This window comes from Equus asinus, chromosome 2, assembly GCF_041296235.1.
Source record: "Equus asinus isolate D_3611 breed Donkey chromosome 2, EquAss-T2T_v2, whole genome shotgun sequence".
NCBI classification, from domain to species: Eukaryota; Metazoa; Chordata; class Mammalia; order Perissodactyla; family Equidae; genus Equus; species Equus asinus.
In genome coordinates, this window is record NC_091791.1 from 139,188,729 (window position 1) to 139,209,890 (window position 21,162).

The 21,162-nt window shown below is 41.4% G+C and overlaps 1 protein-coding gene across 3 annotated transcripts in view; it reads right to left on the reverse strand.

The window, feature by feature from the left end:
* Positions 1-21,162, reverse strand: part of GCNT3 (glucosaminyl (N-acetyl) transferase 3, mucin type) — a 65,955-nt gene that overhangs the window by 18,303 nt on the left and 26,490 nt on the right. The window contains exon 2 of one of the 3 annotated variants that reach the window (XM_070500646.1): positions 12,570-12,696. The exons of the other annotated variants lie outside the window; for them this stretch is intronic. The gene's annotated coding sequence lies outside the window, so the exon portion shown is untranslated. The remainder of the gene's footprint in view (positions 1-12,569; positions 12,697-21,162) is intronic. 3 annotated transcript variants of the gene reach the window in all.

The window sequence follows — 21,162 nt, forward strand, 5'->3', positions numbered from 1 at the left end:
ACTCATAAAATACTTGGCTGCTGGCTTTCAAGAAAATGTAGGATTTGGGTCATTCCTCCAAAAGTGAACATTTGCTCCCTTATAATCTATGCCCTTTTGTACTTTTCATTTTAATGCCGTATCATAAAGTGATTTTTTTATTGTGATGATGGTTTTATATATATATATATACACACACGTATATATACATATATGTATACATATACATAGAGAGAATACTTGAAATATGTGCAGTCTACTATATGTCAATTATACCTCAATCAAGCTGTTTTTTAAAAAGTGGTGTAAATCATTGATGGATGAATGGATAAAACAAAATGTGGTGTATACATACAATGGAACATTATTCAGCCTTACAATGAAGGAAATTCTGACATGCTGCAACATGGGTGAAACTTGAAGACATTATGTGAAGTGAATTCAGTCTCAAAAGGACAAACACTGTATGATTCCACTTATATGAAGTACCTAGAATAGTCAAATTCACAGAGACGGAAAGTAGAACAGTGGTTACCGGGAGTGGAGAGAGGGCAGAATGGGAGTTTATTGTTTAATGGATACAGAGTTTCAGTTTGGGATGATGGAAGAGTTCTGGAGATGGATGGTGGTGATGGTTACACAACAATGCAAATTCTAATTTTATAACCATTTAAAATAACACTGCTAATGCCACTGAAACGTACACTTAAAAATGGTTAAAATGATAAATTCATTGAACTCAACACATATCATTCCAATAATGCAGCTAACTCAGTGGAAGGGACAACTTGCACAGTGACGGCCATGTTCCCCTGCATATGTAAACAGTGACAACTACATCAGGACTGCAGCCAGGCCAACAGGGATCAACACATGCTGCATATGGTTAGAGATCTCAACCTAGGAACAAACATGATCTTCGAATTAATGAAATGATTTTTAAAGGGCAATGGTCAATCTGTCTTGTGTGAAAGAACTGTTGACCACCAACTGTTTAAATATTCCTGTAAGACCTGGCCCAGCCCCTTGCATCCAGTGTGCATTTAATTCTTATTGGTCAAATGAAAAAATGAAAACTTATTAACATTGCCTGAACAAAATCTTACACCTCAGCTTCTTTTTCCTAAAATTTTGATCCATTTCCCAGTTCAGCACCACAAATAGTTACTGACAGCTTCAGGCTATGTGAAGAAGGCAACGTTTCTGCCTTTAATCTGATGCTTAATACCAGATAAATATAATATACATCCTATTATGTTTTCATAAAGATCCCCAAATTAATAATGACAGTTTCTCATAGTACCCCTGCTCCCCATACTTGTCTAGGAACCAGAGAAGGAGGTTGCCTCTTGAGAGGAAGAAATCAGTCCCTCTGAAATAACATAATAATTAGCACAATTAAGAGTAGAGAGTGGCTAGAAAAAGCAAGATCAACTTTTAGAAACGTAATAGATTCTTAACGATTTATTTGGCTAACACTGGAATCTTTTTCAAATGCACGTTGACTTCTTTTTCGGAGAGTCCTTTTGAAGTTTGCTAACTTAGAATTACAGGGCCACCCTTTCCCTCCTTATGGGTATCACAAATTCTACTTGCCTCACCTCAGTGTCATATGTCTTCCTCCTCTGATGATACAAGGCAACACTCAGATAGGCTCTTGGGTCATAATCATCCACCAAATAAGTTCTGTGATTTTCTTTTCCATTCTTCTTCTTCTTTTTTTTTTTTTGAGGAAGGCTGGCCCTGAGCTAACATCCATGCCCGTCTCCTTCCACTTTATATGTGGGATGCCTATCACAGCATGGCTTGCCAAGCAGCGCGTAGGTCTGGCCCCAGGATCCAAACCAGTGAATCCCCAGGCTGGTGAAGCAGAACGAGCGAAGTTAACTGCTTTGCCACCGGGGCAGCCCCATAAGTTCTGTAATTTTGATGTGGTGAGAAACTGATCTGTAGTGGTTGGTTGCTCAACTATCTAATCACTCCTCTCCATCTTTCCTGCAATGCAGTTCTTATAAATAATCTCAGAATATTGTAACACTCTGAGTCTGCAGTCTTGTCCCCCAGCAAAACATGGCACGGGCAGACCTACTTTTTGTCACAAAATTGTGCAGAGTGCGGTAGTCAGTGGCTCTCTTCCTTTGTTTTTTTTAAGATTTTATTTTTTTCCTTTTTCTCCCCAAATCCCCCCAGCACATAGTTCTATATTCTTCATTGTGGGTCCTTCTAGTTGTGGCGTGTGGGACGCTGCCTCAGCGTGGTTTGATGAGCAGCGCCATGTCCACGCCCAGGATTCGAACCAGCGAAACTCTGGGCTGCCTGCAGCGGAGCGCTCGAACTTAACCACTCGGCCCCGGGGCCAGCCCCCAGCGGCTCCCTTCTTTTGCTTACACAGGCTCTTGCGGCTCGTGTGGCCATTGCTCACCCTGGAGAGACCACTGCTGCTGGCCTCCAGACTGGGTTCTCTTTTTCTCTGGTAAACATCAGGAAGTCAGAGTTTCCATCTGGTATCTCTCACGAGCAGTCCGCCTCTGAAAAGTGCTTCAGCACGGCTCCCGGCTCAGCTGTGGCCTGGCCCTCCTCGCCTATTCGCCACTGCCTGGTGCTCCACTTCCTGTGGGAAGATGGCGCCTCTCCTCAGGCACAAGGAGGAAAGTGCATCCCGTCGTCCTCCAAGAGACCAACCCTCAACGTTGTCCACGTATATCAGACTTTACTGAAGGATTTGGAAGAAACTCAAGGGAATTCTCCCAGGAAATTTAACCCTTCCCAAAGCTCTCGCCAACTCCTAATGGGGATCTCTCGCTCAACTCATATCCCCACTGCCTTCTGTCCAAAATACTCAGGCCCTCTACCCGTAGGAATTCATCTTACTCCAGTATCCCCTGCCCTCTACTTGCTGGACATTTTCCAGAGTCTGAATCTGGAGCCGCACCTCCAAGTGTATGAGGTGGGGCGTGCTGAGGTTCACTGCTCACAGGATAGTCAATGTACTTGCTATTACCCCCAATCTTTCAGGGCAGACCCCACAGTTGTAATTTTCAGGCACTCCACTCTCTTCTCCCAACAGTCCAGCAGGGAGCAACACAGAGAAATAATAGTTCTGAGACGAGGCAGCATAAATTCCAAAGGAGGACAAGAATCTGTCTGCCAATTGTCTCACACCTTGCAAGGTACCTCCCCTCACGATGTAGCCAACAGCTCACATTAATAGCAAAGCGGCTTTAGTTCTTTTTCTTTGGTCCCTGCTTTCCAAAAGGGGCATAATTCCGTTAGGATAATGTCCTATCTCTTGCAAATTTGAAAGTCAAAGCTTTCAGATTTTTACCACAAGAATGTGATTATATTTTTAGTCCAATATCGTCTCTATATTTTCTGAGGGTGTGTTTGGGGGGAGCAGTGAAGGAAGACCATTTTATTCTTCAGTTACCCTTTGAGTAGTTAGACCATATTATTGCACTTTTAATTTAAGGTTTTTGTTACTTTTCTCTTAGGATATGAAGAGAAAAAAGAGAAAAGGAACGTTTGTGAAAATTCTATAAAGATGTCTTTCCACACTATATACGGGGTATGTATTTTATATGCAACTGTAAATCACACATATATGAATTACATATATCACAATTACATTTATATTTGTGTGTATATATGTGTGTATCTATATGTAGAAGTATACATCTGTATATGTATAACATTGTGTGGCTGTTCAAGAATGTAAGCTGTTTGTAAGTCAGAGTACACCACCTAGGGTAGACCCCTAAGTCTGCATAATTGCACTGCTTCCTGAAAGAATAATTTAGGAACTCTAATTTCTAGGAAATAGCAGCTTCCCTGAGCTTATTTTTTGAATTCTTCCTCTCAGTAACTGAGTCCTCTGAGATAAGGCTCCTGTGACTGGTGCAACATGGCTTCTTCATCTGGGGTCTCAGGGGAGCCCACACTGCGTCCACTCTGAGGTGCTGATCCATCTGGGCTTGTCTGGAGGAGAAGTGCTCAGGATCAATCAGGAGTCTGTTTGAATCACTGAAGGGCCTGGGGAAGGGGGATAATTATCCTCATGGAAGTTGGAGAGCGAGACAATGATGCTTAGGGAAGAAAGGGTGAAACCTGACATTGCCGCCAGGCCCTAGGGGAGGGGCAACTTCAAATACAGAAGAGAATCAGTTGCTCAGTTTCAGCAATGCAAAGGGTCAGTTCAGGTCCTCTGAGCTGCAGGCACTACAGTGGGACGGAACGTGCCAGACAATTATTGGGAAAGTGCCCGTGAAGAACAAAGGGAGAGCGCGCAGAAGTAGGCAGGGGTGCTTTCAGACAGCAATCTAGGTCCCACACTTGCCAACAGGGAAAGGGAGAGGAGGATTATGTAGGAATCGTCAGCCCACAGTGCAGTTCTGAGAAACTGCTGGCCTGGGCGGTGGGGAATCCCCAAGCCGAAGTCGCCTGTTTGAGAAGTCCTGCACAGGCTGGAATGGGTGCACCACCGGGAGAAGTCACAGGCAAGTGTAGTCGCAACGTTCACAGGGCAGCGTCTGGGGCTGCCAGTCAACCATGTCCCCCACAGCTTCTCCTTAAAGGTGATATGGGTGGGGTGCTCCAGGGCCAACACACAGCCACTTCTTAAAGTTGTTCAGGGAACAGTTCTCCAAGGTTACTGAGAGGAAACTTAGAAGAGAAAGATGGGTGGGATGAATTATAGCTCTGTCTGGTGTCTGGACCGATACCCTGTCCCTTACCCACAGTATGTTCTAAATTCCCTTCAACCTCATCTATCACATCAGAAGCCTTGGTGGCTTCTGGTGGTATAACCCAAACCTTCACTTTCAAGGGTCTGTGCCCTTGGTAATCAGACCCTTCTGATTGCTGCACATGTTGGTTCTAGTTACAAGGAGGCAAGGGAGCACGAGAGGTCCCACACATGTTCCTCCCTGCCGCCATTGTGTGAAAGCAGCCCTGACTCCTGATGCTACAGTCAACACCCCTGCTGAGATGAAGATTCCTCTATCTCACCTGCTGTCCTTGGATGCAAGTAGCTCAAAGTGTCCTGGTGACACATATAAATTATAGGCACTGTCCCCTGGCCAGAATATATCCCCATTGGGAACCAGGACCTACAGCCCTGCAGAACCCAGAGTTATGGGAATGGAAGCACAAAGTCCCCCCATGGGTCACTGGTCACTTCTGTTTCCACCTTTGTCAGTTCGAGGCCTCCAAGAAACAGAAACAAGACAAGATTAGACCTACAAGAGCTTTATTGGGGGAAATGCCTGTGAGCAAGAAAGGGGGACAAGGCAGAAGTAGGCAGGGCGAGCCTTCAGACCACAAAGCAGGTCTGACACCTTTGAAAAGAGAGAGGGTGATGGAAGTGTTCTGTGTCTTAATATGCAGTCGTCAAAGCTGATAGAATGATACACTTAGGAACTAAGCATTTTACTATACATAAATTATACTTTGATAAAAATATTTTTAAAATATGAGATGTAATTTTAAAGAAATGAAACTGTACAAATGGTAGACGATAACATGGATGAATTCTTGTAGAATCTGGGTATGGGGAAAGGCTTTCTAACGATGACTCAAAATCCAGATGCAATAAAAGACAAGACTGATACGTTTAGATGAATATAAGAAGCTTTGCATAGAAAAATAAGATCAAAAGCAAAGTAAAAAGATAAATGACAAATTGAAAAAGATGTTTGGAACATATATCACAATTAAAGGACTAATATCCGTAAGATTGCTTTTAAATAGAAGGAAAAAGGGCCAAAAATCCCATGGAAAAATACACAAAAGACATGAATAGAAAGTCCCAAAAAGATATTAAAATGCCTCTTAAATATGTGAAAAGATATTAAGCTTCACGCGTAAGAAAAATGCTGATTAACAGTTCCAAACCTTGGAAATATCTATGTTGGTGAGTCTATGGGGATACGGGCCCTCTCTAACATTTCTGGTGGGAATGCAAAATGGTGTAACCCCTGTGGAGGGGAACTTGGTGATATCTAACACGACTACACAGACATATATCCTTTGATCCAACAATTCCACTACTAGGAATTTGCCCTGAAGTTACACACTCAGTAGTTCAAAAATACAAATGTACAAGGGTATTCAGTGCAGTATTATTTATAATTGCAAAACACTTAAAACTAAATAAATGGCCAGACATAGGAGCTGTTTGTAGAGTGAGCCATCAATAAGATGCGGTCCTCTGCAGCTGTACAGAGAAATGAGGACGATCTCCCAAAACTGTTATGGAGTGATTTTCAGGATATATAGTCAAGTGAAAAAAGCAAAGTACGAAAGAGTATATATGGCATATTATCTTTTCTTTGTAAGAAAGAAAGGGAAATTAAAATTACGTATGTGCTTTTTTTTTTTTTTTTTTGCAAAGAAATATGGAAAAGACAAGCCAGAAAATAATGAAATTGGTTAACCTACAAAGGAATTGGGAGGAGGAAAAAGATGGAAGTGATTTTGGAGGAAAGGAAACGTCTCTGAGTATATCTTTCTAGACAGTTTTGACTGTTAGAACCATGATAACGTTCCATATGTTCAAAAAATAAAATTAAATAGCCAGGCAGGGGGATAAAACTAAACACAAACAGAAAAAAAATAAACCCCATTGTATTTCAAACAAATAACAGAGCCACACTGAAAGCGGTGATGGGGAGGACTAATTCCAGTGACTTGAATGCAGTACGTTGACAACGTACCTTTAGGCTAAAGACAAAAGAACTGCAAATAAATCTTGAATTGTGTTTAGGAAGTTTGCTCTTCACAGTGGTTGAGCATGCAAATCTAAAACTTCCTTACGCAAACTGTAGGTTTGAGCAAATGAGCAATATGAAAAATATGTTGCTTTTGTCGGGAGCCAGGGTTCTCTCTGTTGAATAAGGGAAATAGAAATGTGAAATGAGAAAAGGCAAAGAAGAACCCTGTGGGGTAAAATTGGAATTGAAGGTATCAAAGTGAACTCACGGCCTCTAAAATTGTATACAGTGGTCCCTCGGTATCCACAGGGGATTGGTTTCAGGACCCCCAGCAGATACCAAAATCTGTGGATGCTCTGGTCCCTTGGGTGGGCCCTCCATATCCTCAGGGTCCACATCCCCAGACACAAGCAACCATGAATTGTAACCAGTACGTGGAGGGCTGACTGTGTGTGTACACATATATGTAAATTATACATTTTATATATAATATATAAATTATAAGTTATATATATCTTATAGTATATAAATTATATATTATGTATAAATAAATATAATGAGGGTCCCCAACTTACAATGGTTCGACTTACAATTTTTCCACTTTTTGATGATGCAAAAGCGATACTCATTCAGTAGAAACCATACTTCAGATTTTGAAGGTTTTTCTCAGGCTAGCCATGTGCCATAGGATATCCCCTCATGATGCTGGGCAGTGGCAGCAAGCGCAGCTCCCAGTCAGCCACACGATCATGAGGGTAAGAACTGATACACTTACAACCATCTGTACCCATAACCCTTCTGTTTTTCACTTTCAGTACAGTATTCAATAAATTACATGAGATATTCAACATTATAAAATAGGTTTTGTTTTAGATGATTTTGCCCAACTGTAGGCTAATGTAAGTATTCTGAGCACATTTAAGTTAGGCTGGGCTAACCTATGATGTTTGGTAGATTAGGTATATTAAAGGAATTTTCAGCTTATGATATTTTCAACTAACCATGGGTTTATCGGGACATAACCCCATCGTAAGTCAAGGAAGATCTGTATATAGAAAATTTGAGAAACCACGAATCAAATATTTTATATATAAAATATAAATCCACTGACAGAGCCTAGAAACAATGACACTCCAAGAACTATGAGCACACGTAGTCCCCAGATCTTGGCTTCTAAATGTCATTCTCCTCTAAAAGGAATCAGGGCCCCTTGGAGAAGTAGATGATTCGAGGGCTGGGTTAAGGAGGTACAAGATGAGACTGGAATATCTTGCTGTGCCAGAAAGTAAGAAAGTGCTCAAAAAAAAATGATGGAGCATGTTAAAAGGACACAGGAACCAGCTTGAAGGGACTTATCTGAAACAACTGAGCATTAAAATCTATTAGAACAGTAATAGATTATAACGATAATTAAAATAGGAATCCATGGGTTCATACTGATAAAATAGATGGATGATATGACAGATATATAGATCAATAGATGCTGGGTGGATGGATGGATTGCCAGGTAAGAGCACCCTCTCCCTTACGGTAGAAGACCAGCTGATAAATGTGAAGGGCGTGGTAGAGTTGGAAAATCATCATTTTGCCACCATAATAGTAAAGATTGCTTCATGCATGGATCATCAATGCATTCTAAATACAGAGTGGAAAGTTTGAAGAGGAGCAAGTTATCTGCGTGATCTTAAAGTGCTCCCACAGATTATTAATTGCAAGAGGTAACATATTAACAACACCGTGGAGAAACCAGACAACACCTCAACCTGGTTCATTATCATCACCAGTTCGGGGCAGACAGACATTTTGTGCCTCCAGATGCCACACCCTGAGGACACACTCTCATATAGGGTTCCAGCCAGACTTGAATCTAATGATGAGGAAACATCAGGCAATGCCAAATTGAGAAACATTCTATAACGTAAATAGCCTGTGTCCTTAAAAAACTGTCAATGTCTTGAAAGGCTGAGCGAGTGTTTCAGATCAAAGCAGGCTGAAGAGATCTGACAAGTAAATGCAATACATGCTCCTGCACTGGTCAGGAAAAATACTGGATAGAAATATGTGCTACATATAAAAATATGCCATAAAAACGCTTGAAAAAATATATATGGGCTATAGTTTGGATAAAAGTATAGTATCAAGGTAAACTTTCCTGAATTTGGTACTGTACTGTGGCCATCTAAGAGAATATTCTTATTACAAAATACACACTGAGGTCTTAAGGGGTAGGGGTTAAGGGGTATAAGTGTGTAACCTACTCTCAAATGATGCAGGAGAAAAATCTGTGTGTTTGTGTGTGTCAAGGGGGTTGGGGAGAGGGAGGGAGAGAGAGAAAACGATAAAGCAAAAGTGGTGAAATGTTAACATTTAGGAAATCCAAGTGAAACATACATGGGATTTTTTTTTTTAGTACTTTTTTTTTTTTTTTAAAGATTGGCAGCTGAGCTAACATCTGTTGCCAATCTTCTTTTTTTTTTTTCTTCTTCTTCTTCATCTTCTCCCCAAAGACCCCCGGTACATAGATGTATATTCTAGTTGTAGGTCCTTCTGGCGCCACCTCAGCATGGCTTGATGAGCAGTGCCATGTCCACGCCCAGGATCCAAACCGGTGAAACCCTGGGCCACCAAAGCAGAGCACGCGAACTTCAAAACTTGGCCACGGGGCTGGCCCCTATATGGGATTTTTTTGGTGCTATTTTTTTTCAGTTATTTTATTGAAATCATAAAGGTTTATAACATTGTATAATTTTTGCAACTCTTCTGTTAGTCTGAACATACTTTATTAAAAAATAAAAGTAGTCTGTATGTATTTATTACAATATAAAAATTTTTTGAATCCGGTAAGTATTATACAAAGGAAAGAGAAGAGGAGGCGGAGAGAGGAAATGACGCAAACCTCTGCCACTGAGAAAGATGGAGAGGATGGAGAGACCTCCTCCACGTCCCTTCTTCCCACGCTTTCACTGAGGCACAGGGGAATGTGTGTGTGATCACAGGCCAGGGGAAAAGGGAAGCCACACGTTAATTTGATTTGATGATACCAGGGTTAATTTCTATAGAAAGAGAAAAGTGATTATGGCGTTCAAGTGAACTACGCATGAATTTTTACAAAACCCTTCACTGCTTGAAAAAGTATAGTGCTCAGTGAGGGCTCCTTCTGTCTGAGCTGTGGAACCCTAGGGTTGTCCAACCTTGCTCCCCTGATACAAGAACATATAAAGGACACGAGCAAGGCCAGTGCATAGAGCAGAGGATAGAACCAAAAGATTTTGGAGCAGGGATTTTCCATTCCTAGAATTTATGCCAGAGGTAATTTTTTTTTTAATTCCTTTTGCTCCCCAAAGCCCCTCTGTACATAGTTGTATATTCTTCGTTGTGGGTCCTTCTAGTTGTGGCATGTGGGACACTGCCTCAGTGTGGTTTGATGAGCAGTGCCATGTCCACGCCCAGGATTCCAACCAAGGAAAGACTGGGCCACCTGCAGCAGAGCGCGCGAACTTAAACACTCAGCCACGGGGCCAGCCCCAATGCCAAAGGTAATTTTGTAGACAGACTTGGGCCACCAGGTCCTGGCCAGTCTTAGAAAAGCTACTGAGCATGGCTTCTCTGGGTCAGAGCAGCTAGCTCTTTGCCTCACTGCTTCAATCCTAGATTGCTCCATGGGTTTCACAAACCCCCGTCTCTCTCCTGTCTACCCGCTTTTCCTAGGAATGGTGTAATTCTTCCTGAGGGAATTTATTAACGCCTTCTGGATGGCAGGTTAGGCAATCAGAACAACCCCTTCCATGCGTTCCATGTTTTGGCTGCTTTCCAGATTCCCATAATCCTGTGGGGCAGGTTGGGATCCCTAGGTTATGGTGAGGCCACCAAGGTGCAGAGTGGATAAATGCCACATCACTGGAGGGCTGGGCTGCCAGCACTCAAGGATATTCTGGTTCCAAGTTCAGTGGCTTTGACCTCTAAGGTCCCTTTTAGTCCTTTCAACCTCTGTTACTATTTTTGGAGCACCCTACTTTTTCTGTTTTTACAGAGGCCAGCAGGGCGGTGCTTGCAAGCACTTCTCACTTTCTGCATCAACGCCCCTTCCTCCTTTTTGGTTTCGCCTACCCATTCCTGGAACTTCACTTGTCTCTGTCACTCCTACACAAAGCTGCAGCCTTCTAGAACAACAAAACATTGGCAATAACCGAAATACTTATATTAGAGAAAGAGGTAAATAAAGTAGGCCACTTGATTTGATGGTACTACTGATTTGATGATATTATGAAATATTAAACAACTCAAAATGATCTTTGTGAGAACTAACTAGACTCATAGGGAAGTGTATATGATAGTAATTAGAAAATAAAGACAGATTATAGATAGAAAAGATACAGATTAAAAGATCATATGCACACTATAATTATAAGAATGTGAATTGGAAGAGAGCCTGAAAAAATGAGAATATTTACCTGGTGCTTGCCATGTGACAGGCCTTGTCCTACTAAGGGGACTTAGAAACATTACTTTCCTAATCCTCAAAACAACCTATAAGGTGGGTACTATCATTTCCCATTTTGTGGATGAGGACACAGAGGTTAAGTTGTGGAAGGTTACAGAGCTGCCTAGTGATAGAACCAGGCCTTGACCCCACGTAATCTGGCCCCATGTCTCCCTTATACCATTTTACAGCTCCTACACTACTGGACCAGTTCCCTTCCACCCCTCCCCTACTCTCGTGCTACGAGCAGTCCCCTTATACTACTCCAGTCTATCTCAAGATAAGGAACTACAGATCATTTCCTATTTTGGTTCCCCCCCACCCCCACTATAACCCTTATTCTTTATTGTCTAAAAATTTAACGCAAACAAAAGAATTAAAATCAATGTGACCACTTTGATCATATTACATGTGTATGTAATGTATGGTTTTAAGGTCAGATCGATTTTTAGTGAATCTTTGCTAGGCAATGTTCTTAACGACCATGAGAGAATATTTTCACATTGTGTCAACTGAGAAAAGGACAGACATTCAGCTTCATCTAAGAAAAGTCACTCAGTATGTGATGGTGATTATTTGATCCGTTGACAAGCAGCTTCAATAGATTTAGCCCAAAATAATGATGCAATTAAGAACTCAGTGTTTTGCTTCTGTGTCCTAATTTAAGAAAACATTTATAGGTGAGAGGATCTGTCCGGGAATGCTTCAAATTAGTAATGAACAGAAGTATAGATAGGGCAAGACTGGCCGATGGATTGATAATTATTAAATCTGTATAATGAGTTCAGAGAGATTCATTTTACCATCCTGGCTACTTTTGTGTATACTCAAAACTCTTCATAATGAAGGTTTTTTAAATTACACTTACTATGAAAAAATGATGACATCCAACGTTATTGATGCACTACTGATGTGATTACAATCCTCAAAGACTGTTTCTTGGGACTTTATAATCATATGTACCATAGAATAGAACAGTAATTAACAAATCTGATTTTTTAAGGTAGTTGCATTTTTGAATATCCAAAATTTAACTTATTCCAAGGGAAATTTTAGTAACATAGGTTTGAACTATCAAATTATAAATTTCAAAAAGTTTAAAACATGAATCATATAAATTTGTAGTGAGCACCTGTCAAAGATGTATTTAGTCCATTAATAAGAGTATCAGCAAGATATTAGAGCTGGTTCAAAGGAGGATAGGAAAGATTGGTAAATATATAACTAGTGGAAAAAAGAACATCAAAATACACCTTCTGGTCAATTTTCTACAAGATAAATAAATTGTAAGCTTTCAGGTTATCTTTTCTAGCAAACAAAATCATTTTCCTCTAAATCCACAAGTTAAGATTAAATTTATGGAGTCTGGGGCCAGCCCCAGTGGTTAAGTTCAGCGTGCTCACCTCTGGTGGCCTGGGTTCAGTTCCGGCACAGACCTACATCACTTGTCTGTCAGTGGCCATGCTGTCGTGGCGGCTCACATACAAAAAGAGGAAGATTCCCAGCAGATTTTAGCTCAGGGCAAATCTTCTTCAGGAAAAAAATAAATAAAAATAAATTTATGGAGTCTGGGCCCTAATCAATAGTAAATAATAGGCTAAAAGCACATCTCTTAGAATCGGATGACTTACCAGGTGTGTTAGACAATGCTGTAGTGTCTAATGTGGTTTGAAAGGGCATGTAGCACTCTTATTGTCTCATTTCTAGGTTCTGGATAGTTTTTCTTAATAGGGCTTCACTCCCCAACAACTATTGCAGTTTTTTTTTTTTATCGTCAAGTCTCAACCAGAAAATTATGTACTGGATTCTACATGTCATCATTTCACTTTGAGTTCAGTGAAATTGGCAAGGGTTTATTAAATGCCTTCTTTGTGCCCAGGTTTCTATACTGGGTTCCAGGTTGCCAGAATAAAGACAGCACTTTCCTAACTAGTCTGGAGAAGCCAGAATATAGACCACCGCCTTGCAACTGCAGTGTTCCAGTATGCGGCCAGTATGCGGTCAGTATGATGTCTTCAGTCTCAGTTTTTCCTTCTGTGAAGTGGGAATTCCTACCTGACCTATCTCATAGGTTTGTTCTCCTGCTCATTTAAATCAAAATATGTGAAAACACTTTGAAATAATAATGGCATGTTAGCATAAATGAATATCATTATTAGTTTGGGCCTAGAGTCTAGGCCTATGCTTATCCTCACTACAAATACAGGCATTGGGTCTTAGGGTTCCCTTTTTCTAGGGTTTTACCTCAGCTGCAGAATTTGGCGAATAGATCTATATTGCAATCTACACTTTTCATGTAAAACCCTTGTTTTCCCATGCTGCACCAATCTTGAGGTAAAAGTGAGAATTTTAGAAATCTATCTCTGGCTCCAACCCCCACAGGCTTTCTGGTCCAGGACCAGCTCTCTCTGTCCTTTAAAGTCACCTCCTGGAGTGTCTCCTGTACTCACTGGGATGCCATATCCTCCTTTTCTTAACTCTCTTTTGAACCCTCCACTGGCTAAAGAGCTGTCTGAGAGAAGCTCACAGCTGCCATTGCAGATGGTGTCTGCTGTTAATGACATTGTTGCCCACACCAAGACCCTGTCACCCACTGCCCTTGAAGTTACTTGTGCCTCTTAAAACCATAGATGCCTTGGTGATGCTGAGCTGAGACCATGCTGAACCAGCCCTACCAGGGGACCCTGTGGTGACACCTGCAAGTGGAACCTCTAAGGTTCCACCAAGACAGCTCATTTTAGCTACTGTCGGCAGATGGAGTAGCGACAGTGCTGGCCCCATCTCTTATCTCTTATTGACACCCAGAACTGACTACATAATTTGCATGGCCCAGTACAAAATGAAAATACAGAGCCCTTTGTCAAAAAATTAAGAATTTCAAGATGGCGACAGAGGACACTAAGTCAAATGCAGGGCCCTTTTGAGTGTTGGGCTCTGTGCACGCCACAGGTCACATGCCCATGTAGCTGGTCCTGCTGACACTCAGACTGTCTTGAAGATGCTTCCCAGAGAATAAATTGCTTCCTTCACCTTTGTGCCACACAGTGTTAAATTGGGCTTAATACGAGCCCAGCGTCTTTGAGATTGTGTGTCTAACCAAAAAAATGAGCTCTTTGGGTTTGGTTGTTACTGTTGCTGTTGTTGTAGTTGCTGCTGTTTACTCCCATGGCCCTCTCCACTGGACCCAGGCACGATGCCCCGTGCTCTACTCTCAGTTCCCACCTTCTACCCCCACCCCATGCCTGGCCACGGTCCTGCACCTGAACTTCTTTCCTTGGGATGAGTTCTAGTCAGCACATTTCCTCAGCCTCATGCAAGTGGGCTAATGGTGATGGCCTGCTCTGAGCCCCCCTTCGGACAAATCAAGCAGCTGAGGCACCCACACAGTGATTGAGGCACCCAACAATTCTGGCAACTTGATAGCTAGAAGCCGAGAAACCCCTATGTCAAAACTGCTAGCAGTTTTCTGTTTAAAGGAGAGGCAGTGTTCAACCTTAGTGCTCAAGTTAATCTTTCTTTTGGAATATTTGCGGCTGTTTTGGACTTGCACAGGAAACAGATCCTGCCCCAGAATAGGAAGGTTGAATCTGAAGGGGTGCCATTCTTAAGGGTGAGCTACATGCCCACAGGGATGCTGAGGAGGGGAGAGGAGGATTTCTGCCTTCCTGCGTGTGATATTGTGATAAGTAATATATATTTGGTCTTCATCCCCATATCTGGGACCAAGTTCCTAAAACCGTTGGAATTTTCTAAGTGTTGACGGCAGCAAAGGTGTCTTTTGCTACATTAATGAAGTCACTTTTGGAATGCACCTAAGATTGGGGGCTGGTTGCCAGGAGAACAAAACAGGTGATTAGCAGACTGGAACTTCCTGTCCCACCTGCCTGAGGTCCACAGAGGGCAGAGGGGCTGAAGGTTGACTCAATGGCCAATGACTGAATCAATCATGCCTATGTAATGAAGCCTCCATAAAAACCCAAAAGGACAGGGTTTGAAGAGCTTCTAGGTTGGTGAACACAGAGGGATTCAGGAAAAATGGCTTTCTCAGAGAGGGCATGGAACCCTCGGCCCTTTCCTCATACCTTGTCCTACATATCTCTTCCATCTAGTTGTTTCCGAGTTATATCCTTTTATAATACACTGCTAATCTAGTGAGCAAAATGTTTCTCTGAATTCTGTGAGCCCCTCTAGCAAGTTAACCAAGCCCAAGGAGGGGGTCATTGTGTAGCCACAGGCCCTCCAGGACCAATTCAACCGACTCCACCTCAACAACAGAGTAATTAAGGAATTGTCTTTCCGAAAATTTGCAGTCACCAGCCAGAGCATGCACGGAAGAAGAAATCTTGACCTGAAATGACCACAGAAGCAAAGATTCTTCTTCCCACAGAACCAAAGGACCATTACATGACCCGAACTTAAAAGTCAGACTCTTATCAGAAGCAAAGGGTCCATCATTCAGGAAGATTTGGTATTAAACTTCCTTCCCCACCTTACCATGTTTAGAGCCTCATCGTAAATGTTTAGAACCTCATCATAAATGTTTAGAATCTCATCATAAATGTTTAGAACCTCACCATAAATGCTCAAAGCACACCAATCAAAAGCTGTCCCGCCGGCGTTTCCACACACCATCCTGTTCTCCCTAACCTCTTAAATTTTGCCCCAAATCTTGAATCAGGGAGACAGATCTGAGGGCACACACTCCGTCTCCCTGGAGATCTGTTCCACAGAATAAAGCTGATCTCTCTTCCCAAAGGCTGATGCCGTAATTAATTGGCCTGTTTGTGTGCATTGGGCAGAGAACCACAATTTTGTGCAGTAACGATTGGAACCTCCAGTCTATAGCCAGTCAGTCAGAGGAACAGGTGACCCGCAATTGGTGTCTGAAAGCAGGTGGGGGACAGTCTTGTAGGACTGAGCCCTTAACCTGTGGAATCTGACAGTATCTCTGGGTAAATAGTGTCAGAATTCTGTTGAATTGTAGGACACCCAGCCAGTGTCTGAGAATTGCTTGTAGTTTGGGGGGAAAACCACACATTGGAAACTGGTATTTCTGGGCAAAGGAGTGATAAGGGACTGGATCAAAGGAAGAGACTTAGCCTATGTAACAAGGTAAACAGTAGGAGGCAAAGGAGAGCGTGAACCTTCAGGTGACTCTTCCTGTTACTCCCAGCCGTTGTTTAATCGGGGAAGAGGCTGTGTGCTTGCTTGTGGCAGGGATAGCACTGTTTGGAAAGGCTGTTAAGTGATGGCAAGAGTATCCTTCCAGGGAGCATCTGGAGACAAAATCATGGCTGAGGCAAGCACAACCTCAGGATAGACAGGGAGACAGGTTCAAATCATCTGGGCAGTGTCTGAAACTTGTGGAAGAGAACTCAGTGAAAGTCTGTCTCCCATATAAAGGTGTAGACTGTGTCATTGGGTAAAAATGGAAGGGTGACCCCTGCCAGCTGGAGAGCTTGACGACATCTGGTTCCATGTGTTTTGCCATCTCAGACATGCCCCTTCAAGTTGGTGCCTGTACCCTGTCCTAGGATTTCTGGCCCTGGTGCCCATTACATGACATCTGTCCAGCAAAGTTAGGAGAGACTTCCAGGGCAATGGCAAGTAAATAAGTTTCAGCTGACTCATCTCTTGATAGCCTGTTGAAATTTTCATATCTGTTTCTAAGACAAAAAACTCTACCCACAGCACTTGAAAATAATGAAAAGATTACTTTGAGAGGAGATGTTACAACTGATACACGGAATTACTCAAAGGATCATAAGAGACTGCTATGAACAATTATATGCCAACAAACTGAACAACCTAGAAGAAATGGATACATTCCTAGAACATACAACCTACTAAGACTGAATCATGAAGCAACAGAAAATATGAACAGACCGATTACTAGTAAGGAGATTGAATCAATAATCAAAAACCTTCCAACAAAGAAAAGTCCAGGACCAGATGGCTTCACTAGTGAATTCTACCAAACATTTAAAGAAAAATTAATGCCAATCTTTCTCAAACTCTTCCAAAAAATAGAACAGGAGGGAACACTTCCAAACTCATTTTACAAGGCTATCATTACCCTGATTCCAAAATCTGAGAAAGACACTACAAGGAAGAAAAAAAAGTGTAACAGGCCAATATTCCTGATGAACATAGATGCAAAAATCCTCAACAAAATACTAGCAAGCCAAATTCAACAGTACATTAAAAGGATCATACACCATGATCAAGTGGGATTTATTCCGTGGATGCAAGAATGGTTCAACACCCACAAAAAATCAATGTGATACACCACAATAACAAAATGAAGGATAAAAATCATATGATCATCTCAATAGATGCAGAAAAAGCATTTGACAAAATTCAACATCCGTTTATGATAACAACTCTCAATTAACTGAGTATAGAGGGAACGTACCTCAACATAATAAAGGCCATATATGACAAGCCCACAGCTAACATCATACTTAACAGTGAAAAGCTGAAATCTTTTCCTCTAAAATCAGGAACAAGACAAGGATGTCCACTCTTGCCACTTTTATTCAGCATAGTGTTGGAAGTCCTAGCCAGAGCAATTAGGCAAGAAAAATAAAAGGCATCCAAATCAGAAAGGAAGAAGTAAAACTGTCTCTATTTACAGGTGGCATTATATATAGATAACCCTAAAGACTCCACCAAAAAGCTATTAGAAATAATAAACTAATTTAGTAAAGTTGCAGGATACAAAATCAATATATGAGAATTAGTTACAGTTCTATACACTAATAATGAACCATCAGAAAGAGAAATTTCTTTAAATCCAATTTACAATTGCATCAAAAAGAATAAAATACCTAGGAATAAATTTAACTAAGGAAATGAAAGACTTGTACAATGAAAACTATAAGACACTGATGAGAAATTGGAAAAAATACATAAATAAATGTAAAGATATTCTGTGCTCATAGATTAGAAGAATTAATATTGTTAAAATGCTCAAACTACCCAAAGCAATCCGTAGATTTAATGTAATCCATATCAAAATTCCAATAACATTTTTCACAGAAATAGAACAAACAATCCTAAAATTTCTATGCAACAACAAAAGACCCCAAATAGCCAAAGCAATCTTGAGAAAGAAGAGCAAACTTACAGAAATCACATTTCCTGATTTCAAACTATATTACAAAGCCATAGTAATCTAAGAGTGTGGTATTGGCCTAAAAACATACACACGTATGAATGGAATAGAATAGAGAGCCCAGAAATAAACCCACACATATATGGTCAATTAATTTATGACAAAGGAGCCAACAATATGCGATGCAGAAAGGACAGTCTCTTCAATAAATGGTATTGGGAAAACTGGACAGCCACATGCAAAAGAATGAAACTCAACCACCATCTTATACTATACACAAAATCAACTCAAAATAAATTACAGACTTGAATGTGAGACCTGAAACCGTAAAACTCCTAGAAGAAAACATAAGCAATAAGCTCCTTGCCATTGATCTTGGCAATGATTTTTTTTTGGATTTGACACCAAAAGTAAAGGCAACAAAAGCAAAACTTAAGTGGAACTACATCAAACTAAAAAGCTTCTGTCCAGCAAATGAAAGCATCAATTAAATGAAAAGGCAACCTATGGAATGGGAGAAAATATTTGCAAGTCATATATCTGACAAGGTATTAATATCCAAAATATTCAAAGAAATCATAAAATTCAATCACAAAAAACAACCCAATTAAAAAATGGGCAGAGGATCTAAATAGATATTTTTCCAAATCCATATTGAGGGCCAACAGACACACAAAATAGTGCTCAACATCATGAGTCATCAGAGAAATGCAAATCAAAACCACAATGAGCTATCACCTCACACCTGTTAAAATGGCTATTGTCAAAAAGACAAGAAATAAATGTTGGCAAGGATGTGGAGAAAAGGGAATCCCTGTGCACCGTTGGTAAGAATGTAAATTGGCGCAGCCACTATAAAAAATAGTATGGAGTTTCCTCAAAAAGTTAAAAATAGAACTACCATATGATCCAGCAATTCCACTCCTGAGTATTTATCCAAAGGAAACAAAAACACTGTCTTAAAAACATGTCTGTACCCCATGTTCACTGCAGCATTATTTACAACAGTGGACACACACACACACACACACACACACAGAGGAATATTACTCAGCGATAAAAAAGAAGGAAATCCTGCCATTTATGACGACATGGATGGACCTCGAGGGCATCGTGCCAAGTAAAGTAAGTCAGACAGAGAAAGACAAATACCGTATGATCTCACTTATATGTGAAATCTAAAACAAAAAACAAAACCGAACTCTTAGATACAGAGAACAGATTGGTGATTTCCAGAGGCAAACGGTGGGGGTGGGGGGTGGATAGGCAAAATGGGTGAAGGGAGTCAAAAGGCACAAACATCCAGTTAGAAAATAAATGAGTCCTGGGGATGTAATGCGCTGCATGGTGACTATAGTTAAGAATACCGTATTGTATATATGAAAACGGCTAAGAGATTAGATCTTAAAAGGTTTTATCACAAGAAAAAAATTGTAACTGTGTGTGGTGATGGATGTCAACTAGATTTATTGTGGTGATCGTTTTGTAATATATACATATATCAAATCAATGTTGTACACTTGAAATTAATACAATGTTATATGTGAATTATATCTCAATTTTTAGAAAAAGATTACTGTGTGTCACCTGATCTAGTAAGAGCTTATATAAGTATTCAGCTCAATAGAACAAGATTAACAAGTAACACCAATAGCTGATCTAGGTTTGGAGGAGGGAAAAAAAACAGTAAAACTGTTTGTCCCCCCTCTTCTTCCTATTAAAAAAAGGGGTGGGGACATATCCAGCAACATTAATAACCAAATAGTTAATTTTTGATGACTCAATTAAGTAACTTATAGGCAAACTTTGAAAGTTAAATTCTAAAGCACTACATGGCAATATAATAAATGCAGACAGTATTCTGCAAAGCAATGAAATTTTGATTTTTACCTAACTTAGTTACTTGATTGAGGATGGGGAGAGTGGTGGAGTGGGCAGAGAGCAAGGCTGCGCCCTGACCCTGGCTGCTGCTCCTTGGAAACGCATCTGAGACCCGTCTGCGGTGCTTGAAGGTGCCAGCTCAGTCATCAGTGGGTGCTGGCCAACTCACAGGAGGAATAGCCCAGCCCAGGAGATGCACCTGCCCTCTCCCTTTTTGCATCAACAGATCTATGCTCTGGTCCTGTTTTCCGCACTGATTATGATAAAAGTGCCCACTCTGACCTGGGAGTGCTGCCTTCGGTACAAGCAGAGACTCAGGGACGTGGCCATTGCTGCCACCAGTGCCCAACCTCGGCCCTCCCCAACGCCTCAGCCAGGGACTGAGCCCAGGCTGCAGGCCACGTGGTTCTGGGGTACCCAGACAGGGAGTGGCACTGGCCCCATTCCAGATCTCGGGCTTGATATGCACGTTTGGCTCCCCTAACTTAGTTTTCCCCTGCCTGGCCTCCCTCAAATGACCTAATGCACACAACCTCTAACTCAGGGACAGAGAGGGGAATCCGCCTTAAGTTAGCAGATCTCCACCATCATTGGAAGGGCTAGACTAGGACAACCCCTAGGCCAAGCTGAACTTGGGCTCAAGAAACTGACAGAAGGAAGAAACATCCCCAGGCTGTCTGAGCTCGAGCCCTAGACTCGACCACCAAGCCGGCTAGCAAACGGACCCTCTGCAGCAGTACAAGACCAAGAAATGTGCTGGGCTGCTGTGTGTTTGTCTGGGAGGAAACCCCAAAGAGCCTCCCATAATAGAGTGGGTCTCCAATGAGTGCCCACTTAATTGCAAAGAAATAATCCGGCCCTGTCGAACAGTTCTACAAGAAAAGACAGAAGAAAGAAAGAGCAAGAAGGTTAAAATCGTCCCTAAAGAAGCTCTCCAGAACATTCCTGTCTAGTCTCATCCTTTTAGATGCAACATGGACTGGAGGTGAGAAGGTGGC